This window comes from Podarcis gaigeae, assembly GCF_964106915.1.
Source record: "Podarcis gaigeae genome assembly, chromosome: 12".
Lineage (NCBI taxonomy): Eukaryota > Metazoa > Chordata > Lepidosauria > Squamata > Lacertidae > Podarcis > Podarcis gaigeae.
In genome coordinates, this window is record NC_139688.1 from 30,566,910 (window position 1) to 30,589,509 (window position 22,600).

Below are 22,600 nucleotides of genomic sequence, written 5' to 3' on the forward strand. Positions count from 1 at the left end.
GCCTGCGCACCGGGGAGAGTTTCAGCTGCCCTGTCAGCTGAAAGCAAAGCAGTTTCCATAGCAAGGTCTGTGTCTTGGGAATAGGTTGTTGCCTAGGGAGAGTCCTGAGGGCCAGACAGAGAGTGCCAGAGGGCCTCAGGGTCCCCACCCCTGGGCTATGTTAAGAGTGGCGTTCTAAAGAAATTGCCTCCTATCCAAAAGAAATTGCAACTGAGCTGAATAAGGTACAGAAAAGGGAAACAACATGAACTCAGATTGTGCCAAAGGGGTTGGAGTTTATTCATTCATTTATGGAATCATCAAATTATAGTCAGAAGGGACACTGAGAGTCATCCAGACAAACCCCTGCAATGCAGGAATCACAGCTAAAGAATCACTGACAGATGCCCATCCAGCCTTCACTTAAAAACCTCCAGTGAAGGTCCACCACCTTCTGAGGTAGTCCATTATGTTCTTTATTTCAAAGATTTCTAAACTGCTTTTCATTAAGAGAATAATATTAGAGTGGAATATAATTCAATATACACAATATATTAAAACATGTTATATATATATTTTTAAAAAAACAACACACACACAAAGAGGATCAAAATGCATGAATTTGCAGGGCAGCCATGTCTGTCTCTAGCAAGAAAAAGTTAACAAAGGACATGGGTGCAAAGATGCAATTTTAACTGGTGCCAAAAGCCCTCCAGAGCGGCACCTGTTGAACCTGAGAGGGGGGAGGGTCATCCACAATCAGAGAGCCATTACTGATAATGTCCTCTCATGTGCCATCACACAAGGAACACTTGATTGATGTGGCACAGTGAAAAGGATGTCCCCATCAGATCATAACAAAATGGAAGTACTTGAGGGAGCAGGCCATCCATCTATAGTAGTGTTTCTCAAACCTGGGTCTCCAGCTGTTGTTGGACTACAACTCCCATCATTCCTGACCACTGGTCCTGCTAGCTTGGGATGATGAGAGCTGTAGTCCAACAACAGCTGGAGACCCAAGTCTGGGAAACACTGGTCTAAGGAGAAAAGACCATGAAAGCACCATAAGGTAAAGGGACCCCTGACCATTAGGTCCAGTCCTGGCCGACTCTGGGGTTGTGGTCTCATCTCGCTTTATTGGCCGAGGGAGCCAGCGTACAGCTTTTGGGTCATGTGGCCAGCATGACTAATCCGCTTCTGGCGAACCAGAGCAGCACACGGAAACGCAGTTTACCTTCCTGCCTATTTATCTACTTGTACGTGCTTTCGAACTGCTAGGTTGGCAGGAGCAGGGACCGAGCAATGGGAGCTCACCCCGTCGCGGGGATTTGAACTGCTGACCCTCTGATTGGCAAGCCCAAGGCTCAGTGGTTTAACCCACAGCGCCACCCGCGTCCCTTGAAAGCATCATAAAAGGTAAAGGTACCCCTGCCCGTACTGGCCAGTCGTGTCCGACTCTAGAGTTGTGCGCTCATCTCACTTAAGAGGCCAGGAGCCAGTGCTGTCCAAAGACACTTCTGGGTCAGGTGGCCAGTGTGACGAAGCTGCTCTGGTGAGCCAGCACCAGCGCAGCACATGGAAACGCCATTTACCTTCCTGCCATAAAGCGGTTCCTATTTATCTACTTGCACTTAGGGGTGCTTTCGAACTGCTAGGTGGGCAGGAGCTGGGACCGAAAGACGGGAGCTCACCCCGCTGCGGGGATTTGAACCGCCGACCATACGATCGGCAAGTCCTAGGCATTGAGGTTTTACCCGCAGCGCCACCCGCGTCCCTTGAAAGCATCATAGACATTTATTAAATGATGAACAGTGTGGAGAAAGAGAAATTGTTAGCTCAAAATGCTAGAACTTGAACTCAGAGCCATCCAATTTCAACTAAAAATAAAGACCATCGTGGGCCAGGAGATATCGCTCCTCACTCACCAATGCATCCTTAATTATATTGTACATCTGTATGGATTTTAGCTGTAGGCCACCTTGGGGCCCAATCTTGGCCAAAACGTAGGGTGTCAAAACCTGGAAATCATTAAAAACCCACTTTTCAATCTCTCAGACTCGTGCAATATTTACACACAATGAAACACTGGCTCCCACTAGGCCAATGTCATACTAATCAAATCCTAGCTGGCTTGTTCCTGGGAATAGACTGCATGCAGGCCAACTTTGCCAGCCTATCTCTGTTGACAATATTTGTGCTTCTGGACATTTTTTCACCAACTATTTATTTTTCTTTTCTTTTCTTGTTATATTACCATCTTTTCAAAAAGTAATAAATAATTAGCTAGATGATGTTTGTAACCCATTAATGTTACATGTGTATTTAGGCCCTTGGAGGGGGAAAAATATTTTTATTTCTTTGTTTGCTGTGGGTTTTCTTCAGTTGAATAATCCAATTGATATTCTGTAGTGACAAGAAGAATCTGTTCATCTGCTGGGTAATATGGAAACAAAGGCAGCTTTTTGTTAATTAGAGGGTTTTCTTTTTTCTTCTTTATTTGCTTCAGGGGGGAAACATGGTTTATTCAGTTGAAGTGGTAAAGGTGGAACTGTATTCTCTTTTGGAGCAGTGATTAAAGAAGGCATGCAAAAGGAGATGTTCTCTTAATGGTATATACTTTAATAAATAATAAAGTACTCAAATTTATCTCTCCAAACAGGATGGAGATATATATAAATTTTTATTAGTTTTTACAAAAAATTTCAAACGTAATTACATTTTCATAAAACAATATAATAAACACTTGGCTATATAAGCCTTAGACTTCCCTCCTCCCTGGCTGATGGTTTTCTAACTTATTCTCTAATACTGCATTTTCTTATGTTTTTATTACTTTTAGACCATACTCTTATATCCTTATTTTCTAAATTACACTTAATAATAAGCAATGCTTTTAACCTTACAAAGCTTCTTGTAACCCTACTAGTGATGTCAATTGTTTACAGTTGTCTTTCAAATATAACATAAATTTGTTCCAGTCTTTCAGGAATATCTGCACCTGTTGGTTCTGAATTTTCCCTGTCAATTTCACCAATTCGGCATAGTCCAGTAATTTCATCTGCCACTCTTCTTTCGTTGGTAGCTCTTCCAGCTTCTATCTTTGGGCTAATAACATTCTCGCTGCAGTTGTTGCATATAAAAACAATGTTCTATCTTGCTTATGTATTTCTCTACCTACAATACCTAATAGGAAGCCTTCTGGGGTTTTTTAAATAAACATATATTTCAACATTTTTTAAAGTTCATTATATATCATTTCCCAAAAGGCCTTCACTTCCTTACAAACCCACCACATACGATAAATGTACCATTGTTTTCTTTACATTTCCATGTGAAGTGGAAGTCCAAACACAATTTTAAGCCAAGAATAATAGCCAATTTATATTGAGCTTGAAATAGTTAACCATACAGCATCTTCAGACACCTATTGGCTTTCCTTTCCAGCTGAGGTGAGAGAGCTGTGACCCGAGATGTTGTTGGACTCTCATCAGCACCAGTCAGCATGGCCAATAGGCAGGGATGGTACAAGCTGTAGTCCAACAACATGTGGAGGACCACAGATTCCCCAATATGATATTGGTTCTCCTGTTGGAATTCTAGCCCTTGCAGAGGTATGTGCCTATCTATTCAGGCACCGGCTGAATTCCTTAGACCTCCCTCCGGCGACTCCCGGCAGGAAAAACATACGAGGTCCGTTCCGGCGATTTTCCTCAGGCTGTGAGAAAAACACACCAACTGCTTCTCCTCCTCCCTGCTCCCTGCATATCCCCAGGGAGGGGAATCAGACACAGACAGAAATGTAACTACATGCTTTTATTCCTGTCTTTAGCAGTCATACAGTAAAAGATGTCTGCTCTCTTCAACAAACAGAGAGAAACTCCAAACTCCACCCACGTACATCCTGTACAGGTCATATGACACACACACTGAGCTAACATCCGGTGCTCAGTACAGAATGGACTGCCCCTTTGTTCCCATGGCAACAGTCACATACTTCCTGTTTGGCTTTCCAGCCACAAGCAGCAGACTGAGCTGCTAGAGCCTTTGCTTGCTGCAGCATTGCTGCTTTAGAATAACATACTCCCCCTAAAGTATCAATGTGTGCTGCGAGCAAAGCGTCATCCAGAGAAGAAAACAAACAGTTGTTATACTTATAACATTCCCCTGTTGTTTCAGTTCCACCCTTGGAACTACCCGCCATTGGTTTCACCAATGTACCTCTCTGGTTGTGTGACTTCCAAGGAATGAGTGCTTCTGCATTACCTTGGTTAACAACTCTCTGTTGTGCCTTTGTCTCTGACTCAGACACAGCTTCAATTTGACCTTGGTCGTTTACAACAGCAACAGCTAAGTTAGCAAACTCTTGTGAATACCTCTTGGGTGGTACACCCTTCGTTGCTCTCTCAGACCTACGTAAGAGGTGCTGCTCTTCTTTGCTTTCTGGTTCAACCTTTGGACTCTTTGGAGAACCAGTACCAATTGTAAACAGTGGTTCATCCTCCTCTTCTGAGGGTCTAGTCATTATGTGAGATTTCCTCTCAATGACTGTGACAACTGAGCTGTCTGAGCTATCGCTGTCATCATCAGTACTACTGAACTCAATAAAATCAACATCATCATCATCATCAGAATCATCATCATCACCTGTGGGAAATGTGTGAACAATCACTCTCTCCTGTTCAGGAGCACTCTCTAGAAATTTTGTGAGAATCACCTTACCAGATTCAGACAAAATTACTCTGTAGAGACCCTTTTCATAACCCACAAAAATGCCTCTGGCATTCTTTACTCCACCTGGAGCTTCTGTTCTCACATGAGACCCAAAAACCTTGAAATGGGCAACAGAAGGTTTTCTATGGAACAGTTTCTCAAAAGGAGAACTTCCCAACTCTTTTGAAAACTTTCTCAACCACGTATAACAAAATGACATTAGCGACTCAGCCCAGTACTCATGTGACAGATGTGAAATAAGCAATTGCGCTTCCATTCCCTTTTGCAATTCTTTGTTCACCCTAACACAGACACATCTGTTCCAAGCTTCTTCGGAACTAGCAATTTTGTGTCTTATCCCTTTCTTCTTCAGGAACCTCTGGAAATCCTGTAAAAGAAAAATTGGCTTCTCATCTGTGCAAAGACAATTTATGTCAGCATCATGCATATTTTTAACCTTGTCACAAAACTCTTTAAACCTTTCTAAGGCTTCTTGCGGTCTCTCCAAAAGATAAATCCAGACAAAACCTGTAAAAGAATCAACACATATTAGGTAATACTTTGCATTGCCTCTAGATGGTGCTAAAGAACCAATCACATCAGCATACACCCGCTGAAATGCCCTGTTGACCCTCGAGGTGACCTTCTTGGTGTTCTCCTTGGCTACACCTGCAAAAGAAATCATTTTAGAATCACAAGAATTACATTCCATGTAATCACTTTGATCAAATGTCAACAAATACAGTCCATCTTTCTCTTTGGCAGAAAGATACAACTCTCCATCTTTGTAGATCTCGCAGTGTTGATCATCATAGGACAGTTTTAGTCCCTTCTTGGCAATCTGCGAAACGCTGAGCAGATTGTACTTCAACTCTGGAACCAAATAAACATTGTTTATAGTCAAGTTCAGACTTTTAAGATACACAGTCCCAATTCCGGTGGCTTCCAGCTCTTGACCGTTGGCCTGTTGTACCGCGAAGCTTTGCTTCTTAAACGTAAAAAATAGTCCTCTGTGTCCTGTCATGTGAACTGTCGCTCCCGTGTCCAAAACGAAAGAATTCCCCACTTCTGGTGTGGCCTTTAGGGACATCAAAACCTTTGCAGTCTTTGCCTTTGGCTTGGTGTGACCTTTGTCTGACGCCTCAGACTTTGTGGAGCTTCCCTTGGCTCCTTTGTTCTGACGTGGCTTCTTGCAGTACCGCTGAAGATGCCCAGTCTGTCCACAATTGTAGCATCGGACAACATTTAACGCTACAGCATTTTCTCCAGTAGCAACAGCAGTGGGGGTGTCAGAACTCCATTCTTGTCTCCCCCTGTCCTTGACTTCCAGGGCAGCAAGTCTGTCATGTTCATTCAGAACGACGGCAAAGACCCTGTCCGACGTTAGATCAGCTGCTGGGAGAGACCCCAGCTGACTGGCAACTGTTTTGTAAGTCCGATTCAGACTGTTGATCACCATGAAGCAAAACACTTCCTCATCCAGACGGAAATTGCGTTCCACCATCTGCTGACGCAGAAATTTCATTTCCGTCAGATGCGCTTGAACATCTCCATCAGGCGCAAGCCTCAGGTTGGTCAGCTTCTCAAAATACAGCAACGCTGAAGAACCTGCATCTCTCTGATGTGTCCTTCTCAGCGTGTCCCAAACATCTTTCGCGTGCTGTAAATCTTGTATATGAATAAGCTGAGAGTCTGACACGGACAGAATTATAGCTGTTCTGGCCTTCACATCCTGTGACTCCCAAGCACGCGTTGGTGCTGCAGGGATGGGGTTCTCAATCACCCCAAACAGTCTCTGATTCTGCAGCAAGGCCTTCATCTTAATAGACCAAGATGCATAATTGTCACTGGTCAGGAGGCTTGGAGAAGGCAGGCCTCCCCCCTTCTTGGCATCCATTTTGAGTCCTTGCATTGACTCTCAAACACAAGCCTCTAAAATCCAATAGCTGGCTTGTTTACACTCTGTGCACCTGGCAGCTATAACACTGGCCGCTTTGGAAAGTCCCTTTCCAACAGTTCCTTTGGGCCTAAGTCAAAACATAGGCTGTTTTGCCTCTCTGAGGCAAAGCCTGACTTCCAGCCCTCTCGTGAAACTGGCCTTCGTTGCTAAGCAACAGCATTCCTTCCCTTGGACAGGATTAACCACAGGAATGTTTGGAATGCAGAGCTCTTCTCTCTCGGAGCTGTTTTTCCCAAACCTTGCTCCCTTGAAGCAGAGAATGAATCAACCTGCATTCACACTTCCAAGCCCGAAAATCTCATACCTGGGCTCCGTTGCTTGGCTTTCAGCTTCTTCTGGTCAGCTTCTGGCTGCAGAGAATCATCTTTCTCACCTCAGGCCTCCATGGAGCAATGAATACAGCAGCTCTGCCACTCTTTCTGCAGACTTCCATGGATCGTAGAAACCATCAGCTCTGCTACCACTGTTGGAATTCTAGCCCTTGCAGAGGTATGTGCCTATCTATTCAGGCACCGGCTGAATTCCTTAGACCTCCCTCCGGCGACTCCCGGTAGGAAAAACATACGAGGTCCGTTCCGGCGATTTTCCTCAGGCTGTGAGAAAAACACACCAACTGCTTCTCCTCCTCCCTGCTCCCTGCATATCCCCAGGGAGGGGAATCAGACACAGACAGAAATGTAACTACATGCTTTTATTCCTGTCTTTAGCAGTCATACAGTAAAAGATGTCTGCTCTCTTCAACAAACAGAGAGAAACTCCAAACTCCACCCACGTACATCCTGTACAGGTCATATGACACACACACTGAGCTAACATCCGGTGCTCAGTACAGAATGGACTGCCCCTTTGTTCCCATGGCAACAGTCACATACTTCCTGTTTGGCTTTCCAGCCACAAGCAGCAGACTGAGCTGCTAGAGCCTTTGCTTGCTGCAGCATTGCTGCTTTAGAATAACATCTCCTATGCCATGAATGTTATCAAAGCAATGCATAGTATTCGGTCCTACTTAGGGTAGGCCCATTGAAGTTAATGGACATGACTAAAGCATTCTCATTAATTCCATTGAGTTTACTCTGAGTAGGACTTCATTGACTTCAACCCAATGTTCCTCAGCTTTCCGACAGGGTCTAGTAGTGAACCAGTCATAATGCATGAATCACCCACACATAGATTTTTGACATCTCATGCAGTCAAGGTGTTCTAAAATTTGGAGCTGTGACCAACTAGTGGGACATGGTGCTTTAATGTCAGAAGTGCTGAGAGTTAAAACTGTAAAAAGGACAAGGAAGTTTTTGGCCACTCATTGGCTCTTATAAGGGGGAAGAACCTCTGTGGTGGAGCACGTGCTTAGCATCAGGGATGGGGAACCTCCAGCTGTTGTTGGACTACAGTTCCTACCACCTTTGACCATGGATTGATGGGGACTGGAGTCCAACAATATCTGGAGAGCATAGGTTCTCCACATGTGCTTTATATGTTGGGTGTTCAATCCATGTACCATCAGCTTAAGGACCATAGATGCTGCCTAGGCAAGTGCTGTCAACCAAAGGAGACAAAATTGGGATTGATAGACCAATTGCCTTGACTCAATACAATGCAGCTTCCATATATTCAAGTGGAGGAAATAATGGTGGAGTTGATGGCTGCCATCAATTGCACCCATACTGTGCCCTGCTACAGTAATTGATTGACCTGTTTATTTTCAGATGATATCACTCCATTGCCAAATCATCCCAAACAGGAACAAAGCAGAAATCAAGTACAATCAAGATGAGTAATTTATTATACCTACAACTCTAGGGATTCCGATCAAAGATTTAATGTGGAATTTAGACCAATAATATCTTTGTATTGCTTAATCCCCCCATTTGATGTTAACTGTAAAGTGACTCATATTAAAAGATCTGCAGAATGTTAACAGAAGACATCTCAGTAATAGGTTGGAAATCTAAAGCAAATGAAGATCAATAATTCAATTAAATCCCTCACCATGGGGAACATGCATCATTTCTGCACTTTGCCTCTAAAAATTAATGATGGTTATATTAGCCCATGTAAATCAATGTAATGAGAGGGGCTCCTCCTTCCATTATGGTCAACTGGTCCCTGAAGTACCATTGCAAAAATCCCATTTGGTTAGTATTACAAAAGGCACTAGATGTGCAAGAGTGGGAAGATGAGAATCAGAATGCAATTATGGGGATCAAACTCCCAGGATTACTCCTAACACCAAGAAAAATCCCCATATGTTTGTATATTGTGTTTGCAAACACGAACAGGGCGGTTTTAAAAGTGGGGTATATGTCTAAAATAATGTACTCTTAGCCACCTGGATATTGATAGCTCAACACTGTAAAGAAGAACAACTAAAGAAGTTTGGCAACTTAAATTAAGGGAATATGGTGAAATGGCTAAATTAACTGGAAGACTAAGAAATCAAAAAGACAACAAATATAAAAAAGAATGCAAAATGTTCATTGCATATTTACAAAAGCATTGTAAAGAAGTTAATACAATAGCATATTTTTAAAAAAGCACTTGTAATATTAAGGAGAAGGTTTAAAATTTAAAATAATTAAGGATAAAGAAATTATAGACGTGTATAATATAAGATACTATAAAAGAACCAGGGGAGGAAATGGAGGGGTTTGAGTAATCCCAAAATATGGATTGAATATGGTGTGAAAATATTTTATTTTCCATTTTCTATTTTTATTATAAATGTATTTGTTTGTTATGGTTTATATGATGATCATGTTTAAATGTGAAAATTAATAAATTAAAAATTAAAAAAGTACTCTTTTTTGTGTGGGTCATGCAAAATAATTGTACTTAGAAACTGGATAAAGACAAATGTAAGATGGTGCTAATGACTGGAACATAGCAAGTTGCCTTGTACCAGGTAAGACCACTTCAAGTTCAGTTGCATCTACTTTGACTGACAGTGCCTTTGAATATTTTCAGGTAAAGAGAGGGCTTTTCCAGCTCATAATAATTGATCCTTTAAATGTTGTGGGGAAGCCAAACTGGGGATTCCAGGGATAGAATAAAAAAAACTTCTGGATACAAAGTACCGTAAGTACTGTCATTACCACAATAAGCTTCCATCTTCATATAATTGAACTCATTCTGCTTACTACATCCATCACAGACAACCACCAGTAGAGGATCCATGGCTGCTCTCCTTATAACCATCAAAAGCAGCCAGGCTACAAAGCAATATCTTTAACTTCAGTTATTAATAATCAGCAGTGGAAATTTGTATGATGTGTATGAGAGAGGAAAAAAATATTGATGTTCAGAGCTAAGTAAGCAGACTTTGGTTCACAAAAAAAGAGCAAGTTTTCCCATTTTAACCAGACTTTTTTGGGGGATAAGATAGCAGAAAAAATACCCGAATCCTTGAAATTGAAATTTAGCATGGTCATGAGATTTAATGTGCAGCACATTCATGTGCTAAAATTTGGGGAATTTCAGTGTGAAATTATAAAGTTGTGTCACTTTAGAAGATTTATAGCAGAAATAAATGTTATCATTTATGCTGACAAAGTTTTTATTCAAGGAAAGAGAGTTGAACTTTGGTGTTAAACTAAATAGTGCTTGATTCCCTGAGGTATCCTGCTCAAATTGCTGATTGTATTAATTATGTGGTCATTAAAAAGGACAAAACAAAAGGTGCAACCTTATACTGAAGGGTTATAGCAAGGTTGGAGAACTCTTTTTGGCCTTAGTATATTAGCCAAGATCTATTAATTGCTAAACCAAATAAAATTTAGGCATAATCAATGGGAAATTAAACAGAGGTTGATTGGTTGGTAATACTACTACTACTACTGTAGCCTTATTAGACTTTACTGATTGGTTGGGTGAGCGTTGCTTCCTGGAGAGGGAGGAAAGAGTCAAAAGACACCGAGCTTGGTTCACAGAAAGAGTTCTTTATTTCTGCTCTCCAGAGCAGCAGAAAGGCACTTGCATGGTCAGTTCACAGCAAGAGCACTTAAAGAGCGGTTGCACACAGCTTATATACCCTTTCTGGTCCCCTTGCCCCCTCCCCAGGAATCCAGCCACGTCAGCTTATACATGTAAGTTGACATCCATGACCATAAACAGATGTTCCTGTACCGGTACTCTTGACCATAAAAGGATGTTCCTGTTCCTGTATTCCTTATCTTGGGGTAAGATGGTCACCAACCCTAAGAGCACTCCTGGCACCATCCCCGAGCCAGGGGTGTCTTGCAAGGTCTGTGCGTCAGTGTGTCACTTTGGAACTGACAAGGCCATCCATTAGGCGTCACGTACTGATAAAGGAGAGGGCTTTGTTTAGAAGCTGGGTTCTTGTTATACATTGGCTCAAGTGCTCAAATTAATGGATTTTAGCTAATGGAGAAGGAAAAATGGGGATTTTGGGGCCTGTTTCAGACTGACTGAAAATTCAACTTTTAGATTTGGGAAACCCATTCCTTAACTACTACTAATAATAACAATATATGCTGCTCATCTGACTGGGTTGCCCCAGCCATTATGGGCATCTTCCAACACATTATAAAACCACAGATTGAAAGCATTAATTACATTGATTTTGCTGTTCCCCGTTTTTCAGTGATATATTAAATGTGAGTTTTATCAATGTTGTGGCTGATATTTCAAATGTGTCTATAATTCACCGAATGGATGACAGATGTAATAAAGCTGACCCCCAAATGCTTGATGTAAGTGGAGACATTTTATTTTAGATGTATGTATTATCTGGTTTCATTGGCCTTCTATGTTCTTACCAATTTTCTGAGGTTTGTAAAATGGAATTTACATTTGATAAAGCTTTTCGTGTGTACACACACACAGAGTGTACTTGCATTTGCTTTTGTACATGGGATTATTTTAATGGTATGGCTAAATACCCACTTCCCCATGGCACTAGCTTGAATTATTCATTTTGTAGGCAAACTTCACCCCACCTTTAAAAATGAGTGTGTAAGGCCCCTCATATTCCTGGAGTGTGCCACCTTACGCAGGCTTTTTGTTTGCTTATTTTGTTTATGTGTCTCCGAGGTAAACTGTTTACATGAGATTTTGCTCGGGGGTGGATTGGAGGTGGTGTTAGCATAGAACCCATTAGGATGGCCAATTATGGTCCATTACTCATTTTTAGCACATACATTTTCTGACTTTTGAGCACAGAGGGTTTGTAAAAAGAGAATAAAAGCCTTCTGAATAGGTTCCTTGGTGGTACATTGTAAACTTCAATTATTTGTTCTCAGAAACTTTTCTTTAGTAGAAAGAAATGAAAATCTCTCTTAAATGGAATATGATTCAGACAGAAACCCCGACTAAAAAGGTCTTAAACATTTCCTCATTAATAACAGTAATCTGAGGTCCTAGAGTGCACTGTCACTTTAACATGTAGATTTCTTTCTCTTTTCCCCCCATAGTCCTTCATTAGGCTGAAATTTCACATCTGCAACATGCTATCATGAGAAGGAGGAAGAAATCATGCTGCTAACACAGAGCTGTTCCTCACAAAACAGCTGGAAGGCAGCCAGGAATTCGGCTGTAATGCTCAACCTTTACAACGCCGATGGTTTTCAATAGAGATCGTGACCACTTTTAGCTTTCAAAATAGGTGAGACTTGACCAAGGGTGAGGAGCTTACGGCCTGCCAGATGTTGATGGGCAGCAACTCCCATTATCCCTGACCATTGCCAGGCTGGCTGAGGGCAGACATCCTGCAACATCTGGAGGACTATGTCTGATGTACAGAAAGCCATGTTCACCTTAAACATGGCTCAACCGAAGAAGCAGTTGTTCCCATCATGTTGCATCTGGCTGAACTGCAACTAGCCTAGATCACATTGAACTTTGACTAAGGAGGGAGGGCACCAACAAATCACCCTAATTTGCCTTGTTATTCTGTCCACACACAGAGCCAAATCACACTCCTACTAACCACATTCTTGTAAGCAAGATGCCAAGCAGATTCTGCCCCAAATGGCAATGGCTGATAAGTCCTGGACTCCTGCATAGAAAGCTTTCACAGAATCCTAAAATTGTGGAGTTGGAAGGGACTCAGAGGACCATCCAGTCCAACCCCTTGCAACGCAGAAATCTTAACTAAAGCATCCGTGACAGATGGCCATCCAACCTCTGCTTTAAAACCTGCAATGAAAGAAAGTCCACACCTTCTGAAGGAGTCTGTTCCAATGTCAAACTGTTCTTACTGTCATAAAGTTGTTCCTGACGTTTAGTCAGAATCTCCTTTCTTATAACTTGAATTCATTGGTTCAAGTGCTACCCTCTAGAGCAGGAAAAAACAAGCTTGCTCCATCTTCCATGTGACAGCCCTTTAGATATTTGATGATGACCATCATATTTCCTCTCAGTAACCTCTTTTCCAGGCTAAACATATGCAGATCCCTCAACTATTCAACTGTTCTTCATAAGTCTTGGTTTCCGGACCCTTGATCATCTCGGATGCCCTCCTCTGCACATATTCCAGCTTGTCAACATCTTTCTTAAATTGTGGTGCCCAGAACTGGTCTGTGGCACCCAAGTGTGGTCTGACCAAGGCAGAATAGAGTGGTACTATTACTTCCCTTGATCTGGACACGATACTTATGTTGATGCAGCCTACAATAGCAAACGTTTTATTTTTTGCTGCTACTGCTGCTGCATCACACTGTTAACCCATGTTAAGCTTGTAGTCTCCTAAGACCCTAGATCCTTTTCACATGTGCTACTGGTGAGCCAGGTCTCCACCATCCTATCATAGCTGTCAAGTGCCCCTTATTTGAAGGAACAGTCCCTTATTTCAGTGCCATGTCCCCCTGCTGTCCCTTATTGATAAATGTCCCTTAAATGTCCCTTAAATGATGTCCCTTAAATTTCAAAGGAAGCAGCTCCTCTCCCTCCCTCCCTGCTGGCCAGGGAGGAGGGAGGCTCCAACTGTGTTGCTTGGCTGTGTTGCTCACCCAATAAGAAGTCTAAGAACAACTGGGTGGTGGAGCTTGCATGCCTTGTGTGTGGCTAGTTAATGCAAGCTGAGGGGTTTTTTGAATGCTGGACGCCATTTAGTTGCACATGCTGCTGCAAACTTTGCAGTGCGAAGCCAGGACAGGGAGCCATCTTAAGTTGAGGCTGCATAGGCCTTGTGGTGCATGTGATTCAGATTCTATTCCGTTGAACCTCTGGTTACAAGGTTGGTTGGACAGTGTTCTCGAAGCTATCAGCATGAGTTTGACCAGGAGGAGGACAGGAAGACTGGGGTGCCTGGAACAGGTGAGGCTGCAGGTCCCTTATTTTGGCTGCTGGTCCCTTATTTTCAAGGCTACTGGTCCCTTATTTTCAAATCTGTAAGTTGACAGCTATGCATCCTATATTTGTGCATAACATTTCATCTGCTATTGATTAATTCAGTGTCAATTTCTCTTGAAATTTCAAGTCAATTATGTTTTCATTATTTTCAATAAATCAAGTACACATAAGCTTTATTTCCAGTTATCTCCAGTAGGCCAGAGACACTCATCCATCATAGCACATATTTCTCAACCTCTGACTACTTACCTTGTGGTGATTTGGGGGAGGGGGGAAGTATCCCTTCTTTCTTTTTGCAATCTCAGGAACATTGATTGTCCTCACTACGTTTCATAGGCAATATAGAGGAGAACCAATTAACTACAAAGTGGCCACATTGCAGTATGTTCCAGATTACTCTTACTTTATTGAGTTAGCTGTTCCAGACAATTCTAGCTGCCACACTTTATTAAGCCAAGCCCTTTTTGCAAAGGAGGGTTGGACCTCCAATGAAGGGCAACTTTTACATTAGCAACATAAATGTGGGCAACCACAAAGATTAACTACATGGAGCATATACATGACTCTACTTACTCTTCTTGAATCTGCCTTGTATGTAAATCCCAGTTTCAATCTCCAGCATTGCAAAGACTGGGAAAGACATCCTGTCTGAAACTCCAGGAAACTACTGTCAATCACTGTATACAATACTAAGTTAGAGGAGCGAATGGTCTATGTTCCTAATTGTTTTGTCGACTGAAGGAAGGTCTGAATATTCAGTGCCCGTTTACTGTCCCTTGTTATCTCAGTTTTCAAAGTCTAATAAACTCTGAGTCAAGGCTAGAAATCTCTGAAGACATCCACCATTGTTTTAAATTTAGTCTTCCAACTCCCCCGCTACTGACTTTGTATATATTTTCACAAGTGGGCGAGCATGCCGTTTTCACTCACCAAAACAGCACAAGGTATCATCGACAAGAAGCCATCAGGCTGTAAGGCTGACCTTTTCTTATATTCCTGCAATGAAACTATTCATGGCTGAATGTCATTCTAGAGCATCACAGGGACTTCCTTCCATAAAAGAGTGTGTTGGTCGTAAAAAAAAGGGGGGAGTCACAAACACACTCCATGGCCTGCAAGCATTCACAAAATCAACTCCTTACCTAAACCTTACAAAAATAAAAACCCTTCGGCTTAATCCCATACCATACTCCCCTTTTCCACATGAGCTTCAATTTCTGGCTCCAGTGACAACCGGGAGGAAGGAGGAAGGGAGGTAGCAAGGGAGGGGACAGAGGACCTGGAACTTCCATTTAAAATGCAGACAAATCTGCCTTTTCTGCTTGATGGTCTGTAACATTTCCATGTAGTGCACTTTGTATGGCAGAATAGCTGCTAGTAATAGAATTCTCTCTCAGTTGAGGTTAATTACTTCTTGGCTGCAGCAAAATAAATTTGCTGTCAAGATCAGGGACAGGAATATGCCAGTGTCACTATTTTTACCTGTGGTTTTAATTCACTGTTAATTTCTGACACACACAAGTTTGTGTGTGTGTTTAGTGGACTGGTTTCCTAAATAGCCAGCCCTCCAATCTACCCACCTAAAGAATAGATCAGATTGACAGTAATGTAGAATGAAGACAGGTGTTAAAAGCATATTTGCCCTTCCCTTTCAAAAAGAAGATTAACAGCAGCAATTTGATATGTGTCTAACCTGAGATGAGTGCCACTGGGTTCAATGGGGCTTATGCCTAAGGAAGTAGGTCTGGAGTTTATTTACTTATTTATAGCACTTATACTCCTCCTTTAATACCCACAACAACCTGGTAAGGTAGGGTGAGCTGAAGAGGCAGTGACTGACTCAAAGTCACCCCATTAGCTTCATGGTTTAGTGGGGATTTCAGTCCTGGTCTCCCAAGTCCCAGCCTGACACTTTGAATAAGATTCAAAATAAAGTGTAGGAATAAACTGACACGTTTCATGTCTGGGGAAAGCAAACCGCAGAGTTGCCTAAGGAGTCACTAGTTGGGCTCTTCTTATCATTCAGTGTATGTTGTGCTTTCTCCCATAGTATGTCTTCATGTCTGCTAATCTTTGCTGCCTTGATCTTAGCTAGCAGAGGAGGCCATTCATCACCATATTTCTGATTAAAGCTTGGAAGCCACAGCACTCTGCAGTGTGTCTTGGAAGTTGGAGCTATGAAGAAAAAGCACTTTCTGCTATTTTCTGGCTGCTTGTGGCTAACGTTCAGATAATTACCAGAGGAAGTGCTCTCCATTCTTTGACGGCCGAGTGCCGTGGTTCTGCTGGAGTTCCGGTCCTTCTCTCTACTCACATGTCACTTGGTCTGACTATGGATGGGCAGCCTTTTGGACCTGGGTCGCTTTGGCTTTTTAACATTCCATACCATGTCAGGCTTTCCTGGTGGCAATCTAGGCAAAAATCGTGTTCTTAATGAAGATGCATTGTAGGGCGGCTTGTGCCCTGTAGTGAAAATACACAACAGTAAGATGTGGTTAGCCTCAACTGAAAACACAGCAGCAAGCGTTAAATGCCTCTGTGGACTTCATTCATTGCTATTTCATTGCAATCCTCCTGCATATAATGGCAACCCAAGGAAAATCAGCGCGCTATGGAGACACAGCCAAGAGACTCTTTTTAGTACAGTGGTACCTTGGTTTACGAACTTGATCCATTCCGGAAGTCCTTCTTAAACCAAAGCGCTCTTAAACCAAGGTGTGCTTTCCCATAGCAGCAGGGGACTCAATTTACACTCAACAGGAAGTGGAATACGTTCTGCTTCCAAGGCAAAGTTCACAAACCAAAATACCTACTTCCGGGTTCGCAGCATTCTTAATCCAAGTGGTTCATAAATTAAGATGTTCTTAAACCAAGGTACCAGTGTATGTGTGTGTTGTATCACATGCCTCTGATCCCACAGAGCAGAGTTTCCCAAACTTGGGTCTCCAGCTATTTTAGAACTACAGCTCCCATCTTCCCTAGCTAGCAGGACCAGTGGTCAGGGATTATGGAAACTGTGGTCCAAAAACAGCTGGAGACCCACGTTTGGGAAATTCTGCCATAGAGCATCACTGCATCAGGCATCAACATATTTTCTGGTGGTAATAATAGGAAGGAAGGAAAGAAAATGTGAAAGAAGTCCAAACTGTGCCTTGGAGCTTGAGCAACAGAAGCACCCCTTCTTATCCCTGAAGCCCTGAAAAGTGTTGAACACGCACCTGCGAAAACCCTCTATCTTCCATCTGGAGCAGTTGTCCGCATTCAAGGACGCATTGCATCCAGGCAAAACACCCAAGGAAAGCACAAACTGGGACTACTAATGGCTGTGGCCCAAGGAGGAGGAGTGTGGGTGGGAAGGGTCTGATCTGGGGAGTGTCCTAAGAGACCCCAAAGGCCACATATGGGCTTGAGGCCTCAGGTTCCCCATGTGTACAGTAGAGCTTTGGGGTCCTTCTGAGCAGTGAGATGGCCACTGGGCATTGCTGGAAGTGGGGAAGAATGACCCCCAAATGGTACAAAGGCACCTTCAGTGAGTTGACGTCCAGAGTCATACCACTACTCAATTTGGGGTGATTTTCTCCCTCCACCGTAAACCCCCAATTCCCTATCTGGTACTAGACAGGACGGTCCCCCAACTCCTTGGAGAAGTATTGAGAGGACTCAGAGAACTACAGCAGGAAGACAGTATTAGAAAGCCCACTCTCATGAACCTCATTTCACTCATGGTCCACAGGATCCATACCACTGTTTTCTTAGAAATCTTGCAGAGTTAGTGCTACAGGCCCTTTAATAATAGACATGATATTGAAGCAGAAATTGTAAAAAAAAAAAAAATTAAAAAAATGGAAAAGGAATGTTGGGCAACTTTAAATTCATCTTTCAGTTTTAAGCAGAAGGATCAGGCCCTGCATATTGCTGCTCCTTCATGAGGTAGCTGTTTCAACCAGACTTGAACAAGGCCTGGATCCCTCTAAATAGGCTCAGTTTGGCTTGGGATTTGGGCCTCAACCGAAACCACAGCCTATGTTCTGACGTCCCAGTAAGATGGGACACGTCACTGGACTCTTGATTCCCATCACTTCATTCTGGGATGATGCGGAAGTTGTAGTCCAACATTAGTGAGGGCACAAGGCACTGAACATGCCACAAATGATCACTTACACATTTGCCAAGGACCAGTTCTAAACCGGACAGTTTTCCAGAAATGTGACAACACTTCTTCTCATGGCAGTAGCTACTGATTGCAACATGTCATCACAACAACGTGCTTTCTGGTTTGGCATAAAGGCGATGAAGGCAATTACATTTTCAAGATGCTGGCATTTTTAGGTAAAACACCACCAACACCAAGTGAAGAAGGTAATCAGGATTCTTGTTATAATGTAAAGTGGAAATATAAAGATGGGTTGATTATTTTGTGTTAGGACCAAGCGTTTCATTCTATCACCTGTCTTTTTTCATCACTTCCACTGTGATATTCTGGAATGGAGTGGCTGACATGTAATAGAAAGCTATGGAGGGAGCATTAATGCATTCTTTAGCTCAGGCAGTCCATGTTGTCTCAGAAGTAAATGAAAAGTCTCCCAATCTTTTCATTTACTTTGGAGACAACATGTTCTGAGAGGAAAGATTTTTGCCAGCTGTTTTAGTTTTAAATTACAGTGCCATGATTGGTTTCATTTCTAGGTCACCCATAGCAACCATAACTTGAAAGCATGAGATCAGTTCTGCTTTCATTTAGAAATCTTCCCAGTTTCCGCTTCAAACACTGTTTTATAAAGCTTCCCTCTCTGTAGTTCCTGCTTTGCAGTGTTTAGTCATCCGCTTTCCTCCTTGTATTTTAATAGTCTGTTGAAATTGTGGCTTGTCACAGTGACCTAAAGAAAATATAATACTTGACATCAGGAAATGTATAGCTGTGGGAAATTAAGTAGTTGGGAAGTTGGCTAGGACTGTTATGCTACATCTGGGCAATCAATGATGAAGAAACATTTTTATTTGTTTGAATTTCCCAAATTCCTGCTGTTGTTGTTATTTTTGTACACTTTTATGCTGCTGTTTTCCTGACTTTATGTTTTATTTTTTACTTTTTATGGCATTCATTTTCTTTGTGGCATGCTGCTTTACATTTTTTAAAAAAAAATATTAAGCAAATTATAGATACAATAAATTATATAAGTATATACAGTGGTACCTCAGGTTACAGACGCTCCAGGTTACAAACTCTGTTAACCTGGAAGTAGTATCTTGGGTTAAGAACTTTACCTCAGGATGAGAACAGAAATCGCATGGCGGCAGTCCGGTGGCAGCGGGAGGCCCCATTAGCTAAAATGGTACCTCAGGTTAAGAAAGGACCTCCAGAACAAATTAAGTTCTTAACCCAATGTACCACTGTAAATAGCAACTAGCTCAATGCACTACTAGTGGAAGCCAACATAAAGATTTCTGCTACCATAGCAGGACTCCTTCCCTGTTCTCCTACTGTGCCCACCCCAAATGTGCTCTGGGGGGGTCAGGAGAACATCAGAACAGCATGAGGGATGAGGAAGAGAAAAAGTTGTTCTTTTGGGTAAACAGAAATGCTTACACAGGTGGAATGATCTCCTTGGTGCCACAGTGGATACAACCCTAAATATATAAATAAAACAACATACAGTGGTACCTCGGGTTATATACGCTTCAGGTTACATACACTTCAGGTTACAGACTCCGCTAACCCAGAAATATTACCTCGGGTTAAGAACTTTGCTTCAGGATGAGAACAGAAATTCCATGGTGGCGGCACAGCAGCAGTGGGAGGCCCCATTAGCTAAAGTAGTGCTTCAGGTTAAGAACAGTTTCAGGTTAAGAACGGACCTCCAGAACAAATTAAATACTTAACCCGAGGTACCACTGTACACAGAATTTGTAACTGTTTTGTTTCACCATTTGCCCCCTGTCAGTTAGGGGTAGGAGAGAGATTCTATCCATTTTAATGTGGACCCACCTAATATCCACTTCATGAAATACATGAACTGAAACCCAGCTGTCCTTCCAAATCTGCATTTTGCTCTCCCCCCAACCCCCCCCCCCGCCATAGTTGAAGCTGAGTAGTCAATCTGGAGTGGGGAAGAAGGGCTTTGCCTGCATAGAACAAATGAGCTCTCATTACTATTATAGCACCTTTACCAATGGGCAAAGGGTTGTATTCTTATTTAATTTATCAGTGCTTTTTACAGATTGGAATCTAAAACTGGGAGCATAGTATGTTTCTTACCCAGTGAACTACCAACAAACATGCAGGATTCAGGAAGGAAACTTAATCATTTATCAATTAGTACAAAGGGATGCAGTGATCCAAAAAAAATAAAATACCCCAGTACAGCTTTTATAAATCTAAGTTGAACCAGTCTTTACCAGTGAATAGTTCCGGGCAGGCAACAAAATCCCGGAACAGAGATTACTGCTGGCTGAAATTTTAGAATTATCCATTGCCTACTCTATAATTATGTTTGCTTTACTTTGGTATTGCTTTGCATATACACTGAGAGCACTCACATCTCTAAATGGCATTTATTATTTCACACATACACACAAAAGCATTTTTTTTTTTCTGTTAAAGTTTCCATTGTGTTCCAAATGCTGGAAACGTTTTCCAAAGTGTTTGCTGTGCAAAACTCTGCATGTGTTCTCTGAACGCTCCCAACTGGCTATGAATTTCCACGGTGTGACTGAACATGTCAAGGTCAGTGTCTGTCAAGTATAATTTGTTTCTTTATTGGAAACTTGAATGTGAGCTTCACTTTAATTGAGGATGTGCATTTCATGCAGCCTCCCCATCCAACAGGATGTAAAGCCGCTGTCACTTTGAGCCAAAGCAAGGAAGGTCTTCACAATAACATAAAACAGCCAATGTTCATCCGACTTCGACATAGCATTCACCATCACATCAGCAGCTGTAATAATACACTAAATCTCTTGAAAAAGCCTGTGTTGGCAATTACAGCAACCATGTATACCACAGTTCTATTGGTACTGTAAGAACGCAGGAGGTCAGAAAACTTTAATATCATATATAGCATGTGGTGCGTGTGTGATTTTATGTATGTATATATACACAGAGAGAGAGAGAACGCGGGTGGCGCTGTGGGTTAAACCACAGAGTCTAGGGCTTGCCGATCACAAGGTTGGCGGTTTGAATCCCCATAACGGGGTGAGCTCCCATTGCTCAGTCCCAGCTCCTGCCAACCTAGCAGTTCAAAAGCACGTCAAAGTGCAAGTAGATAAATAGGTACCACTCTGGTGGGAAGGTAAACGGCGTTTCCGTGCACTGCTCTGGTTCTCCAGAAGCAGCTTAGTCATGCTGGCCACATGACCTGGAAGCTGTACCCCGGCTCCCTCGGCCAATAAAGCGAGATGAGCGCCGCAACCCCAGAGTCATCTGTGACTGGACCTAATGGTCAGGGGCCTCTTTACCTTTACCTATTCACACACACAGAGAGAGCAAAGGGATATAAATCCGACATCAGACCTGCACTTCTGTACATGTTGGTTAATTTATTTTGTATTGTATTAGTGCTTTCAATATTAACCCTACTTCAAGAGCTGGTCTAGACACATTTAAATCCCATTGAACTCACTGTTTGGAATAGACAGGCAATGGACACTTTCCAGAGAGCAGTACAGCCACATCACACGCACAGTCTATCTGAGCTTCTTGGACCTACACAGGAACATAGGAAATTGCCTTATATTGAGTGAGAATATTGGTCCATCTAGCTTTAGTATTGGCTATGCTGATTGGCGATGATTCTACATGGTTTCAGATTTTGGGGACATTCCCAGTCCTACCTGGAGATGCCAGGGATCAAACCTAAGACCTTCTACATGAGAAGGATGTGCTCTTCACAACTCAGCTGTAGCCTTTCCCAGACTTGGCATGATCTCTCCCCCCTCCCCAGTCAGTTCCAACTCCTACAGTTTCCTTTCCACACTGCTTGAGAAGATGCCTTTGGGGTGTTTCCAATTCTCATATGAACAAGCTGTTCACATTTGGGTACCTGGCAGGATGGAAAGAACTAAAAGCGGTTCAGAAGAGGGCAGCAAAGATGGCCAGGAGGGGGGAAGAAGTCTTATGAGGAAAGGCAGAAGGAACTCAATATGTTTATCCTGAAGAGGACGAGGTAGGGCATGGCAGCACTCTTCAAATACAGTGGTACCTCGGGTTAAGTACTTAATTCGTTCCGGAGGTCCATTCTTGACCTGAAACTGTTCTTAACCTGAAGCACCACTTTAGCACGATTTCTGTTCTCATCCTGAAGCAAAGTTCTTAACCCAAGGAACTATTTCTGGGTTAGCGGAGTCTGTAACCTGAAACGTATGTAACCTGAAGCGTATGTAACCCGAGGTACCACTGTACCTGAAGGACCTCTCACATACAAAAGGACAAAGACTTGTATTCTCTGCTGCCATGGACTGGATCTGATAGCCTTAAATTTTGTTGAACTTTAGGAGAAACCTCTTAATGATAAGAGCTGTTTGACAATAGAACCAATTGTCTAAGAAGGTGGACTTTCCCTCCTTGGAAGTCTTTGAGAATGTACTAGTTCCAGATTGCCTGCATAAAACACAGGGTGCTCTGCATTGCCAATTATGATGTCAGGT